The sequence below is a fragment of the Artemia franciscana genome, chromosome 15 (assembly GCF_032884065.1).
Source record: "Artemia franciscana chromosome 15, ASM3288406v1, whole genome shotgun sequence".
Taxonomy (NCBI): Eukaryota; Metazoa; Arthropoda; class Branchiopoda; order Anostraca; family Artemiidae; genus Artemia; species Artemia franciscana.
Genome location: NC_088877.1, coordinates 12,817,944 through 12,840,983, shown reverse-complemented (window position 1 = coordinate 12,840,983; position 23,040 = coordinate 12,817,944). Strand labels below are relative to the sequence as shown.

The 23,040-nt window shown below is 34.9% G+C and overlaps 1 long non-coding RNA gene across 1 annotated transcript in view; it reads right to left on the bottom strand.

Moving 5' to 3' along the window:
* Positions 1-2,412: 2,412 nt before the first annotated feature.
* LOC136036066 (uncharacterized) overlaps positions 2,413-23,040 on the bottom strand; it is a 34,922-nt gene continuing 14,294 nt past the window's right edge. The window contains exons 2-3 of the long non-coding RNA XR_010619625.1: positions 8,557-8,706; positions 2,413-2,823 (exon numbers count right to left, since the gene is read on the bottom strand). This is a non-coding gene — a long non-coding RNA (uncharacterized LOC136036066). The remainder of the gene's footprint in view (positions 2,824-8,556; positions 8,707-23,040) is intronic.

Below are 23,040 nucleotides of genomic sequence, written 5' to 3'. Positions count from 1 at the left end.
AGTGCCCAAGTGGAGCACAAATTTTGAGTTAAGGCAGGAGGCAGAGGTAAATCTAAATAGACTGTGTGTATCCAGACTATCAATCTTGGGAACGGCTTTTGCAATACAGTTCATGATTTCAGTAGAAAGGAGGGGGCCTTCCAATTTTGCCTCGGGAGGCGGCTAAAATTGTTGGCTCCAATTCATCTACTCGTTTTGCGGCACTAAAAGTTTCCGCGGGAATTCAAATTTTTTGTGAGGTAAATCCAAAGAAACTATGTGGTGTGAGGTTATCAAAATAGCTTATTTACGATATCTCTGGAAGGGCTTGAGGTGTCAAGTTTAAACTTACAAGACGTATAATGGGAACCTGGACCTCAGCTTTAGACTTTGAGAGAGAGGACAGAGGGTATGAAGACTGAACATTTTCTCTGATCCCCTGAAACGTTTTTGCCCTATATTCCTATTTGACTCATCATTAATTCATGGTTAAGTAGCAAGATAAATCAGATATTATTTGCTGCCGCGTGATAAAAATAGTGCATCTGATAACAAAATAGCAGATTATCAATATAATATATATTTATTATCTTAGAAATAGTTTGGAGGATTGAGTTGAAATTATCAGGGGTTTTAAGTGGCAAACAAACCCTGAATTTTGACTTGGAGGAAAAACAGATATACATATAAAGAAACTATGTATCCTGGTCAACCAAATGGCATATAATTGACATCTTGGGAACGACAGGTGGGGATCGAGCTGAAACTTTCGGAGTGTTGGAGGGAAGAGGAAGCTGGAGCATTTCATTTTTGTTTAAAAGGGGATGTGAGGGCAAAAAAACGAGTGTGTGTGATTCATTGAAAAATTTTCAAAACGTTTGAGGCACGCCCAATTTTCTCCCTCCTCTGTGAGACCTTTTTCAAATTCGGGTCCAAGGGTTAGTTTTCAAAAGAAAATTCTTGTATGACTGATTTTAAAATGTTTACTTTTGTGAGACAAAAAAAATCATTCAAAATTGTAATTTGAAAGAAATTTGCTTCAATTTTTAACTATTAGACACAAGTACAGGGCGGAGAGAATTAGTTTCGTATAAGTTTTGAATCTGTATAGTTTCACCTACAATTTACCAGAAAATTAGCCTACCTTTTTGGTTTTATATTTCATTTATTGTTACTATTCGCATATTTTTTTTGGGTCGTGCTACCCTTCACCTTGGGGTAAGCGCAAAGCTGTAATTTATTGCAAGAGCTGTTAAAACAGAACAATTTTAAGAAATTCGGCGAACACTGCAGCTTCCATCTGCTGAAACCTAGTATCTACACAAACGTTTGAATCGAGTTACAACAGAGCAAGTCCAACGGTATTGTCAGAATGTTCCTTGCTTTCTGTGATACAACTTCATATCTACAGAGATAAAAGTAGATTTCATAGGTTGTCCACAGCCGACAATTCTCACGGAGGCTGGAATTACATAACCTTGTATCTACATCCGAAAAAAAAAACAGTGACAAATTTTACCGAAAAACTTGTTGACAAAATTCTAGGCCTTTATTTGTTTCGCCCGTTCCATAAGGGAAAACAAAAATTCATGTTATTTAATGAAGGCTTGAAAATACAAATACTAGGTCTTGGCACAGAACAGCTAAATAGCCCTTGTGAGTCTAGAAAACAAGGGCTATCAGGGGCTTGTGAATACCCCTGAATAGCCCTTGTATGTCTAGAAAAGAACATCTGTTGAACGAACAACGTTTCCTTTTTTTCGAAACGGAAATTTCTATCTTAGTCTTATAGGAAGGGAAAAATACAGCCCTGTCTCTTCCCTCTGGGTGTCCAGGCTCGTGAGTCATGCCAAATGTTTCCCTTAAAGACTTAACCTTGCAGTCATTGATACTTTGGTTAGAAATCTGTGTGACTGATTTCGATAAGGGGAGGGCATGTTAATCTTTCTATTAAAATAAATAACATGTTATTTCTAATTTTTAATTTATGCTCATGAAAAACTCTTCAAAACACATGCACATGAACAATAATATATAAAACCACCCATAGTTTTGAGATGCTCCCTCCACCCCAACATGGGTCCAAAGGTCACTCTCAGGAAAATACAAGATTATGGCCAAAAACGGTACTTGTCAAGCACTTTCTCTGTATGTAATTTTGAGCCCCCTCCCTTCTTGAAAATACTCTTGTCAACTTGAAAATAACGTACTGGGAGGGGGAGAATTTTTTAAGTAAAAGTACTATTATATTTCCCAAACAAAACAACATTGTGCTGTTATTTATGTAATTGGTGTTTTAAGTGCGAAGGAGGGGGAGTGGTAATGCTTGACTTGTAATCATAACAAACAATCGAACGGAGTTTATTTCTTTTTTATTGAACAATTCGGGCTAAAGCGCACTAGCTTTGTTTTAAATAAAATAAATCCGACGAGAAACGTATAAATATGTAATAGCATGCATGCAGAACTATAAAAAAAAAAAAAAGAAAAAACTACTATTACTTCTTTTCGCTACATTCTATTGCGAGTGGACTGGAACTCGATTATCTTCAAGGAGTCGTCACTCGCATCTACTCGTAAAGCTTTGACCAGTCGTCGGTCGTTCGGTTCATACCCTACCTGCCCCAAGCGATCGATATCGGGGGGACGTCGGGTTATGGATTTAGAAAAGAACTACACACTATAGCACTGCCTTCAAAAGTTTCTATCTAAATAGGTTCTATCTACGTGAATAGAAATTTGGAACCAGAAGACGACAGTGCTCGAACTGAGAAGGAGAAGATATCACAGCCAAGTATGCACTATGTTACGTCGAGTGATAGATTCCGGGAATAGTCCATTTCTCTGAAATTAAAAGAAGGGTGCGTTAATAAAAAACCAGAAATTGAGTTTTATCAAGTCTCTATGCAAAACTTTGTCTAGCAAATAAATAGTAAACCCGAATCTTAATTCTTATAGAGAAAAAACCGAAAAAATTATAATATTGTATTCTTAAACAATGTAAAAGACTATCATGGTTGCAGCAGTAGCTGAAACCTAGTAAAGAGCGAACCACAGCCCATAGTAACCAGAAGTTAAAAAACGTGTTTAGAAAAACAAGAGCTAAGAGTTCATATGGCACTTGTGACGAGGCCGGAAGAGCCAAGAGCTCATATGGTATGAGCTATAGCAAAATTCTAAGAATCAATAGATTGATTTAAAAGGGAAATCAGAGGCTTAATGCCGGTCGGGATTTATAATAAGAGCTCTGAGTCATGTGGTCCTTCTAAATATCAAAATTCATGAAGATCCGATCACCCACTCGTAAGTTATAAATACCTCATTTTTTCTAATTTTTCCGAATTAACACCCCCAAAGAGAACAGATCCGTTCCAATTATGCCAATCATGCGTCTATAGCTTGTGCTTATTCTTCCCATCAAGTTTAATACCGATCTCTCCACTATAAGCGTTTTCCAAGATACCCAGTCTCCAAGATTTCTATTTCCCCCCTCCAATCCCCTATGTTCAGCCCCCCCCAGATGGTCGAATCGGGGAAAACGACTTTATCAAGTCTTTTTGTGCTGCTCCTAGATACGCCTACCAATTTTCATCGTCCGGAAGCGCCAAACTCACAAAAACACTGAACTCCACCCCCTAACTCCGCCAAAGAGAGCGGATCCAGTACGGTTACGTCAATCACGTATCTACCACATTTGTTTATTCTACCCACCAAGTTTCATCCCGATTTCTCCACTCTAAGCGTTTTCCAAGATTTCCACTCCCCCCAATGTCAACAGATCTGGCAGGGATTTGAAATAAGAGCTCTGAGACATTATTTCCTTCTAAATATAAAATTCCATTAAGATCCGGTCACCCGTTCTTAAGTTAAAAATGCCTCAATTTTTCTAATTTTTCCAAATAAACACCCCCCAGCTCCCCCAAAGAGGACAGATCCGTTCCAATTATGTCAATAACGTACTTATAGCTGTGCTTATTCTTTCCATGTTTTCCCCCTCCAACCCCCCTATGTCCTCAGATCCGATCCGAATTAAAGATGGAGTATCTGAGACATAAGATCCTTTTATATTTCAAGTTTCATGAAGATCCGATCACCGATTCGTAAGATAAAGATGCCTCAATTTTCACGTTTTCCAAGAATTCTGATTTCCCCCTCCAACTCCCACAATGTCACCGGATCTGGTTGGGATTCAAAATGAGAGCTCTGAAGTACAAGATCCTTCTAAATATCAAATTTCATTAAGTTCTGAAGATATAAATACCTCATATTTTCCTAATTTCTCAGAATACCCCCCCCCCCCCCCCAACTCCACCAAAGAGAGCGGATCTGGTCCGGTTATGTCAGTCACGTATCTTGGACTTGTGCCTATTCTTCCCACCAAGTTTCATCCTGATCTCTCCGCTTTAAGCGTTTTCCAGGATTTCCAGTCCCCCCCCCCTTAAGCGTCATAAAAAGTGCCTATTGAAAAAAAATGCTATCTGACGCTGATACAGTAATGGGACTATCTCGGTTCGCCTTAAAACTAAAAATTTATTACGAAAAGGAATTTATGGTGATTTTGACAATAAGCCTGAAACCCCCTAGAAAATGGCGTCAGATCAAAATGAAAAGTGTACCATTGGAATCAGTATAGTCGAAAACATTTAACGGGGAAATTATAGTCCCCCACCTTGGATAAAAAAGAAAATCACTTTTTTGCATGGACAGCACTGATCGGTTTCCCGTTTGTTTATTGTTTTTTTTTTTCTACAGGGCTAGCTGGTTACCAGAACATTATAGAGAGATACCCTATTTAAATATCTATTAAACATCTAATATTTAATATCCATTTCTCATATTTAGGTGCTTTATATAAATTCCGCCATCTGGAAATGCTATATGGCACAAAAATGGCACTTTTCGTGCCATTTCTCAAGGGGTGGGGCTAACGGGCAACCAGAGCAAGTCAGACAGATTTTTCATAGCTCATATAAAAGACATTACTCATATCTACGTCCTTAACATAAATTCCACCATTCAGCAAGTTCGAAATGGCACTAAAAACAGTAATTTTGGTGCCATGTCTCAAGTGGAAAAACTTGGGTTATTAGGTTACCAGACCTTTTAAAGCGATGTTTAATGGCTTATTTGAAAACTATTGCTCATATCTACGTGCTTTTTATCAACTCTACCTTCGTAAGTGAAATATTGCACTGAAAACAACACTTTTGGTGTCACTTCTGAAGTGGAAAATCTTGGACGTATAAAACGGTATCATTGCAGTAATTATTGTCCAAAACACTAGAGGTCTACAAGAACACCTCCAGTATGTTCCTCCTCCAGGCCCCCTTAATAAGCTACGCGAATGAAGTCCTGCAAACGCCAATATATTAAATTTTTAGAGGCGTGGTTCTGTTAGTACAGTGCTGGGCTTCCAATTAAATTACCTTGCGTTCGATTCCTTCTCGATTTTTTTTTCTTTTTTAACCACGGTTTTTCCCTTCTTATGATTACTTTTCAGACAATACCATATTTTTGCAAATGTGATGCACTTATTTTTTAAAGCATATCCCGTAAAGGCTCATTTTAAAGCTATTACTCATATCTACGTGCTTTTTATCATCCATATATGCCATATAGCACTAAAAGCGGCACTTTTGGCACCACTTCTTAAGTATAAAAGTTTGGAAGCATAAAACGGTACCATTGCAATGATTATGGTCCAAAGCCCTTAACTGGTCCAAAGCCCTTAACTGGAAGTTGATAAGGACTCCTCATGTATTTTCCACCTCCAAACCCTCTTAGAAAGTTCTAGAAATCGTCTAATCATCTCTAAAGTAAAAGATCATTACGAAAACAAATTTGCCAAAACTAAAAACTTTTCAATAAAAATCAACCAAAAATTATGCTTGAATGATCAACAGTTTTGAATTGAACCTTCAAACTTCACTCTGCGACGAGGCCTGTGTGCTAGTTCTAACGGCGGTAATTAAGGGGAACGGATGTTCTTGCCCCCTTCGTTTTTCGCTCCTGCCTAGGTTTTGAAAAATACCTTTTTATGGTCATTTCATTGGAAAAGACTTTTTTCATTGAAAAAATCGGGGAAAAAACAGAAAGTGCACTTTATGGGAATATGCTATCACGTCAATTTATAAAATGCGATTTGGGTATAAAAATAAGCTTTAAATGAGCCCTTAAACCACTATCGTTTGTTACAGTAGCTTTCTTCCTGCTAGTCAGTTGGCAATTTATAAAGCCATATCTTCATTATGGCTTTTTCAGGCGAAGTCGGCTGAGTAAAAACAGCTTTTTGTTCATCGAAAAACAAACGTTCCTGAAAAGCATTTACCGTTTTTAAAGTATGGATAATAAACTCCGTTATAAACTGAAAGTTTTTCAAAGCTGTTGAGGATGTTTGCAGTGTTTTCTAGAGGTGCCTTATCTCCCCTAGATTGGTGGTGATTAGAAATTATATTATAAATAAGTTTTTAACCGAAAGTAAGGAGTGACATTAAGAGTTAAAACGAATGGAAATTATTCCGTATTAATAAAAAAGATCATGGCGGCGTTGTTTCTACATTAAATTTTAATAATAACAAGCAAAGATTGTAGAAACAATCTTAAAGGTTAAACTAAACATTGCAACGCCGGATTTTTTTTATTAAAGAAAATGATTTAACTTCTTGAAACAACTGACAGGAAAATGACCCTTAGATGTCGCTTGGACTTGAATAATATTCCAAGATCCATTTACAAACACTCCGGATATATTAAATAATAACAATATATAGACTTTTATCGAGTATGGTTGTGTTAAATACTATTATCTTGTTAAAAACTGAGAATTTGTGGAAAAGTGTCATAAAATTTAGTCACAACTGGGATTGAACCCGTGCCCCTTGGACACAGGATTCACATGCCAGGAAATTTTTTTAATATATATTTTTCTTAAGATCAGAAGTTATCGACAAAAATCACTAGATCTTACGAAAACACCAAGAAGTGATGGCACTGACCTACTAGTGCATAAACACATTATGTCTATTATGTATAATTCATAATTCAAATAATTATGTATAATTCAAATTTTAATAATAACAAGCAAAGATTAATCTTTTAAAAAAAACAAGTTTTTCTGAGGGAAGTAAAGAGCGACAAACAAAAATTATTACTTCAAAGCCTATCTAATATATATATATCAATAAAACTAGTACATATAAACCAAATAATTAAGTTTCCCTACGTTTCTAGGATTACAGAAAACTAGCATTAAAGCAAACCATTTAAGGGAACTGTTTATAGAATAAAAATGAAGCATTTTAGGATTGTTGCTTTATTTTCATTTATTTTTTATTTAATTGGGATCACTTCTGCGCAATGGCTCCGTTCAATACTGGCTCTTGCTTTGGTTCAGAAAAGACATGTCATGATTAGTTTGTAAACAAGTTCGAAGTAAAGCCATCTTAACAGTTTTAGGACTATTGACTAGCTTTGGAATTTATATCATAACTTGATATTCACTCTTTTATACAGAGAAATAACCGGATTTCCAGAATATATATTGTGTATAAATCGATCTTCATTTCCAGTAATACTACTGCATATTTCCTACAATTTAAGATTGTATATTACTCACTATTGGTATTATATTTGGCGAGACCAAAATACTACCTCATAAATCAATCCAATATTTATGTAGTGTTCAATGACTTTGCGGCTATTAAAAAATATTTAATTTTACGCTCAGGTTCTTAAGATAATTGTAATTGTATACTTAAAGTGATGTCACAACTGGTGTCACAACTGGTGTCACAACTACGTACTCACCTTTGACTCCCAAATCAATATTCCTGTTTTTTATACTTGGCTTTTGTGTTTTAAGCAAAGCACTAGTTTTCTATAATCTAAAAACATAGGGAAACCTAATTAGTTGTTTATTTTACCCAGTTTTATTGATATATATTAGATAGGCTTTGATGTAATAACATTTGGCCGTTTCAAATTTCAACTTCGCCCTTTACTTCCCTCAGAAAACCTGTTTTTTTTTTTTAAATTAATGTCAAGTAAAAACAAACGAATTTATTTTCAAGAACTTTTTTCACAAAAGAAGGTTTTTGTAGAAAAGTAAAGAGCTACATTAAACGAATGAATTTTCAGAAATAAAGTCAAATAATTTTTAAGCGTAAAACTACAATAAATCACCATTAATGAACAAATGGAACCCAAAATGAACAGAAATTACAATAAATAACCGTCAAACTCAAAACGAGCGGAAACTACTGTAAAGCGGAGTAGGACTAAACTTTAGTTTAGTCCTAAACTAAAAAGAATCTGTATTGACAGGTTATTATATATACTGATATTCATTCCTTGAAGTCTTAAGATACTTTTGATTTGTTAAAGTTAAAATAGAGAAAACGTTTAAAATGCTTATTGTTTTCTGTAAAGAACAAATTATATTCTCTACAATAATTGCTTAATGTAGTACTTATACATTTTCGTAATGTTTAATTTTCAATACATTTTATGGCAATGCTATGCTACTTAATAGCACTTCTAATAGAATCTCATAGGAATTTGAGAAAATGCAACTCTTACCTTGAGAATAGTGCAGTCATTACGAGGGATAGACTGTAAGAAGGGCAGCCATATTGGCAAGGGCAAAATGCTATTCCACTTTATACTTCACTCGCACGATAACGGGAAACCAAGGACAGTTTTATATTTGCATGATGTCACAAATATATTCTAAAAAAAATTAGATGTTAACACCTTTGGCCCAACTCTGCGGATACAATCATTCGTGTTAGAAAGAATTAAATAAAAAAAACTAGTTTTTTTTACTGAAAGTAAGGAGCGACATTAAAACTTAAAACGAACAGAAATTACTCCGTATATGAAATGGGTTGTCCCCTCCGCAGTCCCTCGCTCTTTACGCTAAAGTTTGACTCTTTGCCACAATTCTACTTTTTAAAACAATTAAAAACTTTAGCGTAAAGAGCGAGGGACTGCGGAGGGGACAACCCATTTCATATACGGAGTAATTTCTGTTCGTTTTAAGTTTTAATGTCGCTCCTTACTTTCAGTAAAAAAACTAGTTTTTTTTTATTTAATTTCTGAACGTTTTTGAATTAATGCATGTTTCATTTTGGCTCTCCGCACATAAATTATTGAAATGAAATTAGTATATTAATTTTTTTTGGGTAAATGGCTTTCTCTTAGTTTTGATCAGACGATTTTGAGAAATAAGGGGTGGGGAAGGAGGCCTAGCTGCCCTCCAATTTTTCGGTTACTTAAAAAGGCTACTAGAACTTTTAATATTCAACGAACGTTTTTATTAGTAAAAAATATACGTAACTTAAGAATTAACTTACGTAACAAACTTTTATATTCTTATATTTTTATTATGTGTACGAGGGGGTTTGTACCCTCGTTAATACCTCGCTCTTAACACTAAATCGTAAGTTTTGTCCCAATTCTTTAAGAATGACCCCTGAATCAAAAAGGCCGTAGAATAAATAGTTGAAATCACTAAAAATATTTTAGAATAAAGAGCGAGGTATTTATCTCCTCCTAAATACCTCGCTCTATATGCTAAAGTATTTTTAGAACCCCTCATATGCGTAATAATCTCTGTTCGTTTTAAATTTCAATGCTATTCCTTACTTTCATTTGAAAAAACGTTTTCATGTTTATTTTTTCATTGTTTTTTTTATAGTAATGCTAGAAATCCTGCGCCCTTTTCATTGAAATTTTCTCCCCCATGACATATTCCTCAAAGGAAAGATCCTCCCACAAGGCCCTCTCCCATCAACCCCACCCCCCAAACCAAAAAATCGCCATGAAAACGTCTGTACACTTCCCAATAACCATTACTATATGTTAACACTGGTCAAAGTTTGTAACTTGCAGCCCCTCCCTCAGGGATCGTGGGGGAGTAAGTCATTCCCAAAGACATAGTTATTATGGTTTTCGACTATGCTGAACAAAATGGCTATCTTAAAACTTTAATCTGTTGACTTTTGGAAAAAACTGAGCATGGGAGGGGGCCTATTTGCCCTCCAATTTTTTGGTCACTTAAAAAGGGCACTAGAACTTTTCATTTCCGTTAGAATGAGCCCTCTCGCGACATTCTAGGACCACTTGGTCGATAAGGTGACCCCTGGGAAAAAAAAACAAAAAAAAAACAAACAAACAAATAAACACGCACCCGTGATTTGTCTTCTGGCAAAAAATACAAAATTCCACATTTTTTAGATAGGAGCTTGAAATTTTTGCTATAGAGTCCTCTGATATACCGAATGCGATAGTGTGATTTTCGTTAAGATTCTATGACTTTTAGGGGATGTTTCCCCCTTTTTTCCAAAATAGGGCAAATTTTCTCAGGCTCGTAACTTTTGATGACAAAGACTAAATTAATTGAAACTTATATATTTAGAATCAGTGTAAAAATTCAATTCTTTTGATGTATCTTTTAGCATCAAAATTCCGTTTTTTAGAGTTCCATTTACTATTGAGCCGGGTCGCCCCTTACTAAAGTTCCTTACCACGAACTGTTTGAATAGAAAATAATTCAGTATTTCGGGGCTTCTGACATTATTACTCCTTTGCGGAAGTTAGGCTCAAATTGAAAAAGGATTATATTTTTTCTCTGGGCCCCTTCTACCTCTTAGTTCGTTTATTTTCCCGTTAGTTTTCACCTGTTTTCCTAAATAAGGCAAATTTTCTCAGGCTCGTAACTTTTGATGGCTAGGACTAAACTTGATGAAATTTATATATTTAAAATCAGCATTAAAATGCGATTCTTTTGATGTAGCTATTGATATCAAAATACAATTTTTTAGAGTTTTGGTTACTATTGAGCCGGATCGCTCCTTACTACAGTTCGTTACCACGAACTGTTTGATTAATTAGATTATCACCCTAAATAATATAATTTGCCCATGTTTTTCTCTTCATTTTTGTTTTAAAATGATTTTTTCTCGACAAAGCAATCCAATGAAAAAATAATTCTGAGGCCAATAACCTCAGCTATGTTGGGACGAAAATTTTTGATAAGAATTTAGGTACTTACGTGTTATAGTGACCACACTGTTGTTCTTGATCTGAGTAAAACTGGTTTCTGTCTTGCATTGTGAGATAATTAGCTTAGTCTCAGTGAGATAAAACACTATGCAGGTGTATTTTAATTAAATATTTAATGTATAATATTGAATATAGCAGGCTGCCGGGCATCCTGCTTTCCATAATTCTCTGGTGTAGCTTCCATAATTTTGTTTCTAAAGTATTATATTTTCATCATATTTTGGTAAATTTCATCCGGACTAACCTAACTTCACTTCTTCGGTGTGGTCGCTATAATACGTAAGTACCGGAATTTACAATAGCTAAGGTGTGAAACTATGATTTCGCTGGTCTTAGGATGGCTAAGACGAAAACTGGGGATAAAGAAAATTATTATCGCAGTAGAGTTACGGCTCTTCTGAAGGAGTTCCCTTAACAAAAAAAAGTAGTGCCAATACATTCCTTATCTCATACTATATCCCAATATCTTGGTCGGTTTTACGACAATGCATCCCCTCTTCTGATAGCCCCATATATAGCCTTAGGATATATCAAACTAAAAGAAAATACTGAAATTATTACTTCATAACATGCAACATATTTTCATTAATCAGACTGTTCTTGTCTTTAAACGGGTTACTCAAGAATTACGCTGTCTAAGATCTGACAAAAACCGGTTTGCCTCTCTGGAATAGCTTATGATTTGCTAATTTTGAGTGAGAAAACTACGATGTAGGTATATTTTAACTAAACATATAGAGGTGGTTAGGGGTTAGGTTAGATATTTAATATTTTGCGTTCTGCCTAGCCTGCTTCCCATTATTTCTTCGTCGCAGTTTCTATAATTTAGTTTTTAAAGTATTATATTATCATCATATTTTGGTATATTTCATTAGGATTAAGCTAACTTCACTTCTTGGGTGTGTTCCGTTTAAAAGACAAGTACCTCAGGCTACCATGTTTCCTCCTATTGTTATCCGCATTTTTAAACTATTTAAGATGATAATTATTTTTATCCAATATTCAATTACTCACTCAGGCAAAACTGGATATCAGAACCCACGCAGGAGCTACCTGATATACGACGAATTCGAACATGGGGATAAAAACGATCAAATATATTATATAGGGCTATTATATATATAATAGCCCTAATAATATATATTATAGGGCTATTATATTATATAGGGCTATTTATGGGTCCATCACAAAAAGGCAATAACTAGGGGGTCAGGCAAATAACCATTATGTTGGAAAGGAGCATAAAATTAGGAATCTATTGGTACTCTTTTCATTTTATTAAGACGTTTTCTTCAGTAAAGCTGCTTTGTGAAGAAACAAATTTTTTGAAACGATGAAAAAATATAATAATGTTATTGATGAAGGGCCTTTTGCTGTCTTGGAAAGTAGTTGAGTTAGGAGAACAAATTTTTTATCAGTTTCAGAATTGTTTTCAGACCCTAAACGATGCCCTGGGAACATGGGAAGGTCTTTTGATGCCTTTGCCTTCATTTCTTTCCTCCTCCAAAGAGCCCTGACCTTTGATTATCTTGTACAAACTTTGTGTTACAAAATGAAATTTTCTAATAAATCTCCTGCGCACACAAGGTTATTGACACTCTCAGAGTCGCACGTTATAAACTAGCAAAAAGAAAAAAAATCGACTTAAATAAAAACTAAGGAAAATTATATTACAATTAAAATCATATTATAATGAGATTTATATTATACTTTATTCGAATGCCAAGGACCTGTCTTCCATGCAATTTCTGACCAGAATTTTCTAACTAAAAATTCTGGAATAATCATGGTTGCAGCGGTAGCTACAACCTAGTAAAGAGCGAAAACAGCCTATAGTAACTAAAATTTAGAAAACACGTTCGGATTGTGCTGACACTGATTCAGGAATGGTTACTATTATTTCGGCCCGTCTTAAAAGTAAAAGTTTATTGCTAGAAGTTTATGGTGATTTCGAAAAAAAAAACCTAGAAAATGGCGTCAGATCCAAATGAAAAGTATACCATTGGAATCAGCACGGTCAAAAACCATACACAGGGAAATTCCACTCCTCCATGAACTACAAGCAAAATCTATTTTTGCATCCGTAGAATCTGTCCCCCCCCCCTTTTTTTTCTTTTTTCTGGGTATAGCGGATTACCAGAACATCATAGAGAAATGCTTAATGGCTCATTCAAATGATATTTCTCACATCTAGGTTATTTTTTATAAATTCTTCCATCTGCAAGTGCCATATGGCAATAAAATGGCACTTTTTGTGCCATTTCTCAAGGATTAGCACTAGCAGTCTACCAGAATAGTGTAGACAATATTTTTTATAGCTTATATAAAAGATATTGCTCATATATACATTCTTCTCATAAATTCAACCATCCGCAAGTTCCAAATGGCACTAAAAACGGCACCTTTGTTGTCATGTCTCGAGTGGAAAGCTGGGGCTAATGGGCTAGCAGAACTTATAACACTTAAGTTGAATGGCTCAGAAAGCTATTGCTCATATCTAGGTACTTTTTTTTTTCAATTCTACCATTCGTAAGTGCGATATAGCACTGAAAGCAACACTTTTGGTGCCACTTTTTAAGTGGAGAAGCTCTGAAGTACAAAACAGGTGCTACTGTAATAATTATGTTCCGTAACCCTTAACTGGAGGTCTACTAGAACCCCTCCAGTACACTCCCCTCCCAGTCCCCTTAGTTTGATAAATCGTCTGTTCATCAGTAAGCTGTTCATCATTAGCAGGCTACCACAACGTCGTAGATAGATGTTTGATGGCTGAATTAAAAGCTATGCTTATATTTACTAGGTTTTTTCCAAATTCTACCATCTGTTAGATTTCACATATTTCAATGTTAACTGGTTTTTGGAGAGAATTTCCTATGAACTCTTTGTCATGGTTGAAGCATTAGCTACAATCTAGTAAAAAGCAAACAGAAGCTCATAGTAACTACAAGTTAAAAAACGTTTAAACATTTTTTTTTTCTTTTCTCCAGGCCTGGCGGGTTACTAGAACATCATGGAGAGATGCCTAAGAGCTCTTTCAAAAGCTATCTCTCATATGTACGTGATTTATATAGATTGTGTCATCTGCAAGTGCCCTATGGCACGAAAAAGACACTTTGTGCTGTTTCTTAAGGGGTGGGGCTAGGGGGCTACTAGAAAATCTTAGGTAGATTTTTGATAGTTCATATAAAAATATTGTTAATATCTTACGTTCTTCCTTTAAATCACCCCATCTGCAAGTTTTAAATGCCACTAAAACGACACTTGTCGCCATGCGAAGTGGGAAAGCTGGGGCTAGTGGGCTACCAAATTTTTTTAGAGAGATGGTTAATGGCTCATTTGAAAACTTTGGCTCATATCTAAGTGCTTTTTATCAACTCTACCATTTGTAAGTGAGATACAGCACTGAAAACAACGCTATCATTGTATATAGCACCATTTTCTATAGCACTGAAAACGGTATCATTGTAATAATTATGGTCCAAAACCCCTTAACTAGAGGATTGCAAGATCACCTCCCGCATGTTCTTCCTCCAAGCAATTAAAGTCCTACAAACATGAATATATTAATTTACATTCTTAGAGGCGTGGTCCTCTTAGTACAGCGCTGAACTTCAAATTAGATTACCATGTGTTTGATTACAGCTTGGATTTTTTTCCTCAATAATGCTTTGTCTCTTTTAATGATTACTCTTCAGATAATCCACTATTTTTTCAAATGTGATGCACTCATTTTTTAAAGAATTATCTTGGGAAGGCTCATTTTAATCCTATTGCTCATATCTACGTGCTTTTTATCAATTTACCATTCATAAGTGCCATATAGCACGCACTAAAAACGGTACTTTTGCTGCCACTTCTGAAGTGGAAGAGTTTGGAAGCATAAAACGCTACCATTGCAATAATTATGGTCCAAAGCCCTTAACTGTAGGTTAATAAGAACCCCTCACATATACTCCCCCTCCAGATCCTCTTATTAAGTTTCATAAATCGCCTACTCATCTTAAAAGCAAAAGATTGTTGTGAAAAAATTAACTAAAATTAAAAACTTTTCAACTAAAAATCTACGTAGATAACCTCGAAGACCATACTGCCTTTCCATGACGAAAGTAAAACAGTTCAAAATAGGGATGATACCTTTTTATTGACAGTGAATACTACTTTTTACTGCTGATGATGAACACTGTATATGTGTTCGAAATATCCAGTTAAATAATTTTATATCTATTCACTGCCAATAAAAAGGTATCATCCGTATTTTGAACTGTTTTACTTTCGTCTAAAAATATACCAAAAATTAAGCTTGAATGATCAACAGTTTTCAAATGAACCTTCAAAATTCAATCTGCAATAAAGCCAGTGCGCTAATTCTAACGGCGGTAGTTGAGGGGAAGGGATGTTCTTGCCCCCTTAGTTTTTTGTTGCTATCTAAGTTTTGAAAACACCTTTTTTCGGTCATTCCATTGGAAAAGGCACTTTTTTCATTTGAAAAAAATGAGGGAAACAACTGAAAATGCACTTTATGGGAATATGCTATCAAGCCAAATCTATAAAAAGCGATTAGCCATAATTATAAGCTTTGAGCCTTTAAACAGCTATCTTTTGTTACAGTAGCCTTCTAGATTATGCTCGTCAGTAGGCGATTTATAAAGCGTCTTCATTATGGCTTTTTCAGGCGAAGTCGGCTAAGTTAAAACAGCTTTTTGTTCATCGAAAAAAAAAACGTCCCTGAAAACATTTATTGTTTTGTGAAGTATGGATAATGAACTTTGTTAGACTGAAAATTTTTGGTGGCTGTCAATGTTGTCTGCAGGTTTTCTAGAGGTTCCCCATCTCCCCTAGTTCGGAAATTATTAGAAACAATATTAAAAATAAGTTTTCTACTAAAATTAAGGAGTGATATTAAAATGTAAAACGAACTTTCATTATTTCATATAAATAAAAAAAGATCATGGCAGCGTTGTTTCTACATTAAATTTTAATCAAAAACAAACACAGATTAATAAAAAAAAACGAAGTTTTTCCGAGGGAAATAAAGAGCGAAGTTGAAACTTGAAAAGGACAAAAATTACTACTTCACAGGCTATCTAATATATATATCAATACAACTAGTACAAATAAACCAACTAATTATGTTTCCCTATGTTTCTAGGATTATAGAAAATTAACACTTTACTGAAAACACAAAATAATGTAGGAATTTCGGTACAGTAAAATCAGACCAATTAAGAACTCTTTACAGGATAAAAATATTATCAACCCCATTTTCGGATCAATCCCCCTTAAGATAAAGCAACAATCCATTATAGGATTGTTGCTTTATTATTTTTATTTTCTTTGTTCAATTTGGTATCACTTCTGCACAATGGCTTATTTGATATTATGTCTTATTTGATCTTCTTTTCAAGTATATTTCTTACAATTTAATATCGTATATTGCTCAATATTGGTATTATAGCTGGCAAAACAAAATGCTACCTGTCAAATCAATCCAATATTTCTGTAGGCTGTTCCAACTACTTTGTAATTATTAATAAAATATTTAATTTTACGCTCGCAAAGCGTGAGGCTCGTGGCAAGGGCGAAAGGGAATCCCGTTTTTATTCGGGAACCTGGTTGGGGTAACGTTCGGATCCTCGTATCCGTCTCGGCAACGAGAATTGGCTTCTTGGTTTAAAATGTTTTTAAGATAATTTTAATTGTACACTGAATGTTACTGGAGCGTTTCTGCTCTTTGGCTAAGATTCCAAATACTTATACAGCTATCCTGGATTCTAACCTGCCATGGGAAATTGATCGTAAGATATTTAAGGCAGCAATTGATACCTTAAAGAAGAGAAATATTGTTTAATAAGGATTAAAGCTTGAAGAAGTCAATTTTTAATGGGACGCAATTTATCCATAGTTTTTGATTGTGCAGAAGAGAGCGGGAATGAGTAGGAAGAGCCGTATTGGTACCGGCCGGCCTAGTGCCTTAAACTGCTGGGGACAGGTAGCTCAGGTACTCGCACTTCCCACAATCAATAACAGTTTATTATTGTTCATAATTGTATATATCCATTGTTCGCAGACTGGAGCAGAATAGCGCTTCCAGTAGCTAGTTTTTCTGAAGAAGAAGTCAAAGAGGTGAAAGGACTTGTTGTTAGTCCATATACCTCCCTACAATTTTTGGAACTGGTGTCACAATTGGTGTAAGACTATGAAAATCTTTGTAGATTAGTTTATTATTGCCAGGCTAAATACTCACTTCTGACTCCCAAGTCAATATTCGTGTTTTTTATGCTTGACTTTTGTGTTTTCAGTAAAGTGCTACTTTTCTATAATCCTAGAAACTTAGGGAAACATAATTAGCTGGTTTATTTGTACTAATTTTATTTATATATATGTGAAGTAACAATTTTCGTCTGTTTTAAGTTTCAACTTTGCTCTTTACTTCCCTCAGAAAACTTAGTTTTTTTAAATTAATTTTATACCAAAAGCCGGTAGCCAGCATTATTTTTTGTCTCAAAAGTACCAATTTTCAAAGTGTCCCTAAGCGTCAATGATTGGTTTCAGTTGCGTGTATTTAAAAATTACTTGGTTTTACTATTAATGTTTTTAAGCATACTTGCGCAAGCGTCTTGGTTCCTAGTATAGGTTTCTAGTATGGATTCCTAGCACTCCTTATAAAAAAAAAAGAAAAATGTTAAAACCTAAAACTATGATATAAATTTAAACGACAAGTCAAATTTAAAGCTTGGAGAACTTACTATCAATTAGTAAGTGAAACCTAAAACGATCAGAAAATTAAAATGGATAATCAGGACTAAGTTAAAATAAATATGAACTAGGAAACCAGTTTAACACCCACTTCTAAAACACAACGCTATTAAAGCATTGTAAACTGTAAATATTTATGTTTGCCGAGCAAAAACATTTAAGTTTCCTTGGAAACGATATAAAGCATATATACCTTCTTTGTAACCTTATTTGAAGTTTCTTTGTGGATATGGAGTCTAACACAATATTATCAGCAATAGAAATAATTTATAAATATAGTTATTTATCTTGTTTTGATAAAGGCTATCGTTTGACTGTGAGATTAGTGTCTTTTACGTTATTCATAGTTCTAATAACTGCTAACATGATAGAGATTGGGTATGGGGTAAAGGCACTCAGAGGTAATGCACTATTTAACATAAGCAAGTACTGTGATTGGCTAGTTTCATTTATACTGTTTTTCGGAAGTGCAGTGGGGATTATGTCAAAAGAGCTATGCAAGTTTTTTTCATTTTTAAGAAATGATGTAGTAAGATATTTATCGAAAAGAAGTATATTGATTCAAGAAATAGAAACAGTAATGGTACTAGTCTGGTCAGCAGCTCAAACAGTAGCAGGAATTTATTTGTATGGGAAAACTTCTAATAATGAAGCGTGGGTTCAATCATTTCTTTTTGGATTTCCATATTTTTATCAGCAAATGGTATCATGGATGTTTTTCTCAATTTGTAGGATTTGTTCAAAGGCATTAGAAGAATCAAATTTGAACTTGTATGATACAAATGCCAAAATTGATTTATATCTTGGTTTTAATTTGCTACTTCAGAAATTATCGTGCAATTTTGGGAGCTATTTTTTCCTCCAGTTTAGTTTTGGAATGTTTAGCCTAGTAACAAATTTCATTATGATACTGGAAAATATTCTAACAAATCCAGAAGAACTTGAGCTACTTTCAGTTTATTGCATAATTTTTACATCCGAGCATATTTTAAGATTTATATGTTGTGCAATCAGTGCGGATCTTTTGGTTAATAAGCTGGAAAGTTTAAAGCTCGAACTTGTAAGAAAAGCACTGAGAAGTAATAACAGAATGCTTGCTCTGAAAGTTTCCATTGTTCAAAATCTGGAACCCAAACTAGAATTTGGTGGCGTTATTAGAATTTCACGACGATTTGTAAAGGATCTTTTCGGTGTTGCCTTGGCGTATATACTTGTCTTCTACCAACTTAGAAAAAGTGAAGAATGAATTATCTTTCACTTTACTTTTGAGCGATTGTGCAGCAATTTTGTAATTAAGTTCGTCGTTTGACCATTAATTCTGAAGGTATAATATATTCTAATCCATTTTATTGAAATTACGGTTATTGAAAAAAATCACAATGACACAATGACAGAATCAATCTGAGTTAAGGTTTAAAAATCAAAAAGAAAGTGATTGAAAAAAATTGATCCTAAAGAGAAAAATGAAACATTTTACTTAGGCAGCTTTAAGTGTTGCACCAACCTTCGGTCGGCAATACCGACTTATGTCTTGCGGGGGCAACACTGATTTTATTCCCTCTCTGTCGATTAAATACTTTGTTGTGAGCTCCTCCAAACTTTTAAAATTTTACGTACTAAAAGATTTTTTTCTAAAAAGCAAATTGAAATTTTTATTATAGGCGTTCTTAAAAACACCGTTTCTGTTTATTCCAATGTTTAGTTTCTATTACTAACGGTATATCGGATAACATTATTCGGCGATGTTTCTATTTTTAGATTCCCTTTATTCTGGGAGAGGGATATTGGATAGTGTATAAAGGAATAGAGAGGGATAGTTTGTTTTCTTCCCCCTTGTTCACACAGAAAAAAAAATGCTGCAATACACAATTTTAAACATTAAATTTATGAATTGTTAGAAAAATCACTCCGTTCCACGGTATAAGCTGAATTGCTCTATCTTGATAAAAATCACGTGACAGAGCAACTAAAATCGTCAAAATTGACAATTAAATTGTAGTAATAAGCAAAATTTGCTCCTGTGTGAGCCTCAATGTGAACCTTTGGCATTGTTTACATCGATCTATGGACACAGTCATTTAATATACAGTTTAAAACAAAGGTAGTATAGTTGGGGTAGTGACATGTAAGCAAGTTCCTGTTTGTCAACTCTTTGTGACTATATAATCCACATGCTTATTATTTACCTATTTTTGTTTGCCAGAAATAACGGTGACTTACGAGAAGGCTGTCTTACAGCAAGTTTGGATATTTTACAGTAGAATTTATAGTGTCTTTGCCAGAAGATAAATTAAAATGAGGAGAGGCAGTAAACAGACTTTTATATAGGGTTAATATTCAGTGTGGAGCGACAACTTTGAAGGAAAATCCATCAAAAATTAGTGAATTCTGGCTCAGAAGAAGAGGGAGGGGCTTCAAACTTGTGTGGCTTTCCATAAATCTTGCCGATTGGCTTTAAAATTCATTATAGGTTCAAGGTTCAATCGGGTTTAATTTAAAAAAAGGAAATAACTATACTTAAAGTGCACTGCTCTGCGACAAAACTCACGTTGAAACCCATAAACATAAAAGATTCTTCACTAACACGCAATAAGGCTCCCACTTCACTCTTCGACACAACCACACGCCTCCTCATTATATATTTTTTTTAATCTTAACCATAGGGTTCCTCCCTCCTTCCCCGGACGTACAACCATCTCACCTAAATAAACTAAAAAAAATCTAAACTTCATCTAATTTAATTATCTTTCTTTTTTTATCTTTCACTTATTGACCTTTAACTAAATATTTATTTAAATTATTTTTGAAAGACCCGAGGGAGCTCCTACATCTCAGCTCTTTTGGAAGCATGTTCCACAGCATATATAAATTTATATTGTCTTGACTACCGGGATTTTCCAGTCGTAAAAAAAAATGCTGCGTAGATACAAGGTCGAGTTACATGGAAGTTACAAGGTCAAGTTACATGGAAGGTACAAGGTCGAGTTACATGGAAGGTACAAAGTCGAGTTACATGGAAAGCAAAAGGTCGAGTTACAATAAAAATTGTCGAAAAAACAGGAACTCGATTGTGGAGGCTTGGGTCTAAAGGCCCTCTGTGCACTGATGCCTTAGAAACGTTGTATCAATAAGCCATATTTTGAACTTAAAAGAAAACAAGCAATTTTTAACAATTCGCATTGTTTTTTTCTAAAGATACCGGTTTTGGCACATTTCTATTAGCCTGTGTTAGACTATTGTCTTTTGAATAGAATGTGATTCTTCTAAAAATCAATAGCTTGTCCCGATTTAAGAGCGATCGATGTTAACCAGGTCCCCCAGTAAAAAAAAGTCTAAAGCGATCCGCACCACCTACGAAATTCAGTGATTCTATGTTGATTGATGTCTGTAAACAGTATACAGTACCCTTGAGCCCCATTTCTATCATCCCCATAACAAAGTTGCAATTAGGACATTAAAGAACATTGGCAACTAGGACATTTTCAACTTGGACGTTTAATTTTCAATAATTTTTGAAGGAGAAAGCGCCACCCCCTGAAGGGGGAAACGTGAGAGAACGAAAATTTTATGTTTACTGTTGCGCTTCCGTCTGGAACCGTCGGCTATGCAATATATATCTACACAAATAACGGAACTGACTCATGAAATTTCCCTATATTTGTAGGAATATGTAAAGCTAGCGCTTTGTTGAAAACAAAAAACTCAGCATAAGAAACAAGGAATGTTTAGGGTACTTCTGTATTATATGGTAGACACTAGAGAATTTGGATCGCAAAAACGAGACAATAACCGATTTTCACGGTCTTTATACGATTTAATTAGCTTCGGCTCTGTGGAAAACTACATTGTAGCTATATTTTAATTAAATATTTAGGTGGTATTTTGGTTATGTTAGGTATATAATGTAATGCGTTCTGTGTGGCCACCCTACCATCATTCTTTGTTGTAGTTTCCATAATTTTCTTACTAAATTCTCATGATATTTCGTTTTATTTCATTAGCATTCACCAAACTTCACTTATCAAGTTTGCACCATAAAATACGACAGTATCATGCTTAGTTTTGTAATTAAAAAAAAAAAGTCCTAAAGAACTGTCTCTAATATAAGAAAACAATTCCTGTGTTTGTTTTTTTGTGTTCTGTTCTGAACTAGTAGTAAAGTAATTGCTAGTTTATTAGTTCTGAGATTAGCTTCTGTTAAGAAAGACTTTTTATTAGTTTTTATAAACACGTTCGTGTTTAAACATTTGGCTACCATGTGCCATTATTCGCTCTTTACCATGTGGCAGCTATTGCTACAAACTAGATTCAGAGGTTGATTGCAGGAGGTTGGTTGAAGCAAAATGCGCGAAATACATAAAATGTATTTCGCGCGTAATACGTAAAATGTATTTCTGGGGGGCTAAAAAAAGCCCCCCAGATGGTCGAATCTGGGAAAACGACTGTCAGTTTGTGCAGCTTCCAGACACGCCTACCAATTTTCATTGTCCTATCACGTCCAGAAGCACCAAACTCGCCAAATCACTGAACCCCTCCCCCCCAACTCCCCCAAAGAGAGCGAATCCAGTACGTTTACGTCAATCACGCATCAAGGACATTTGATTATTCTATCCACCAAGCTTCATTTTCTGAGACATGAATTCCTTCTAAATATCAGATTTCATTAAGATCCGGTCACCGTTCTTAAGTTAAAAATACCTCAATTTTTCTAGTTTTTCCAAATTAACACCCTCTAGCTCCTCAAAAGAGAACGGATCCATTCCAATTATGTCAATCACGTATCTAGAACGTGTGCTTATTCTTCCCATCAAGTTTCATCCCGATCTCTCCACTCTAAGCGTCTTCCAAGATTTCTGTTTCCCTCCTCCAACCCCCTATGTCCCCGAATCCAATTCGAGTCAAAAATGGAGCACCTGAGACATAAGATCCTTCTATATATATCAAGTTTCATTAACATCCGATCACCTATTCGTAAGATAAAAATACCCCAATTTTCACGTTTTCCAAGAGTTCCGGTTTCCCCCTCCAACTCTCCCCAATATCACAGGATCTAGTGGGAATTTCAAATTAGAGCTTTAAAGCACAAGATCCTTCTAAATATCAAATTTCATTAAGATCTGATCACCCGTTCGTAAGTTACAAATACATCTTTTTCCGAATTACCCCCCCCCCAACTCCCCCAAAGAGAGCAGATCCGGTCCGGTTAAGTCAGTCACGTATCTTAGACAGGTTTTTATTCTT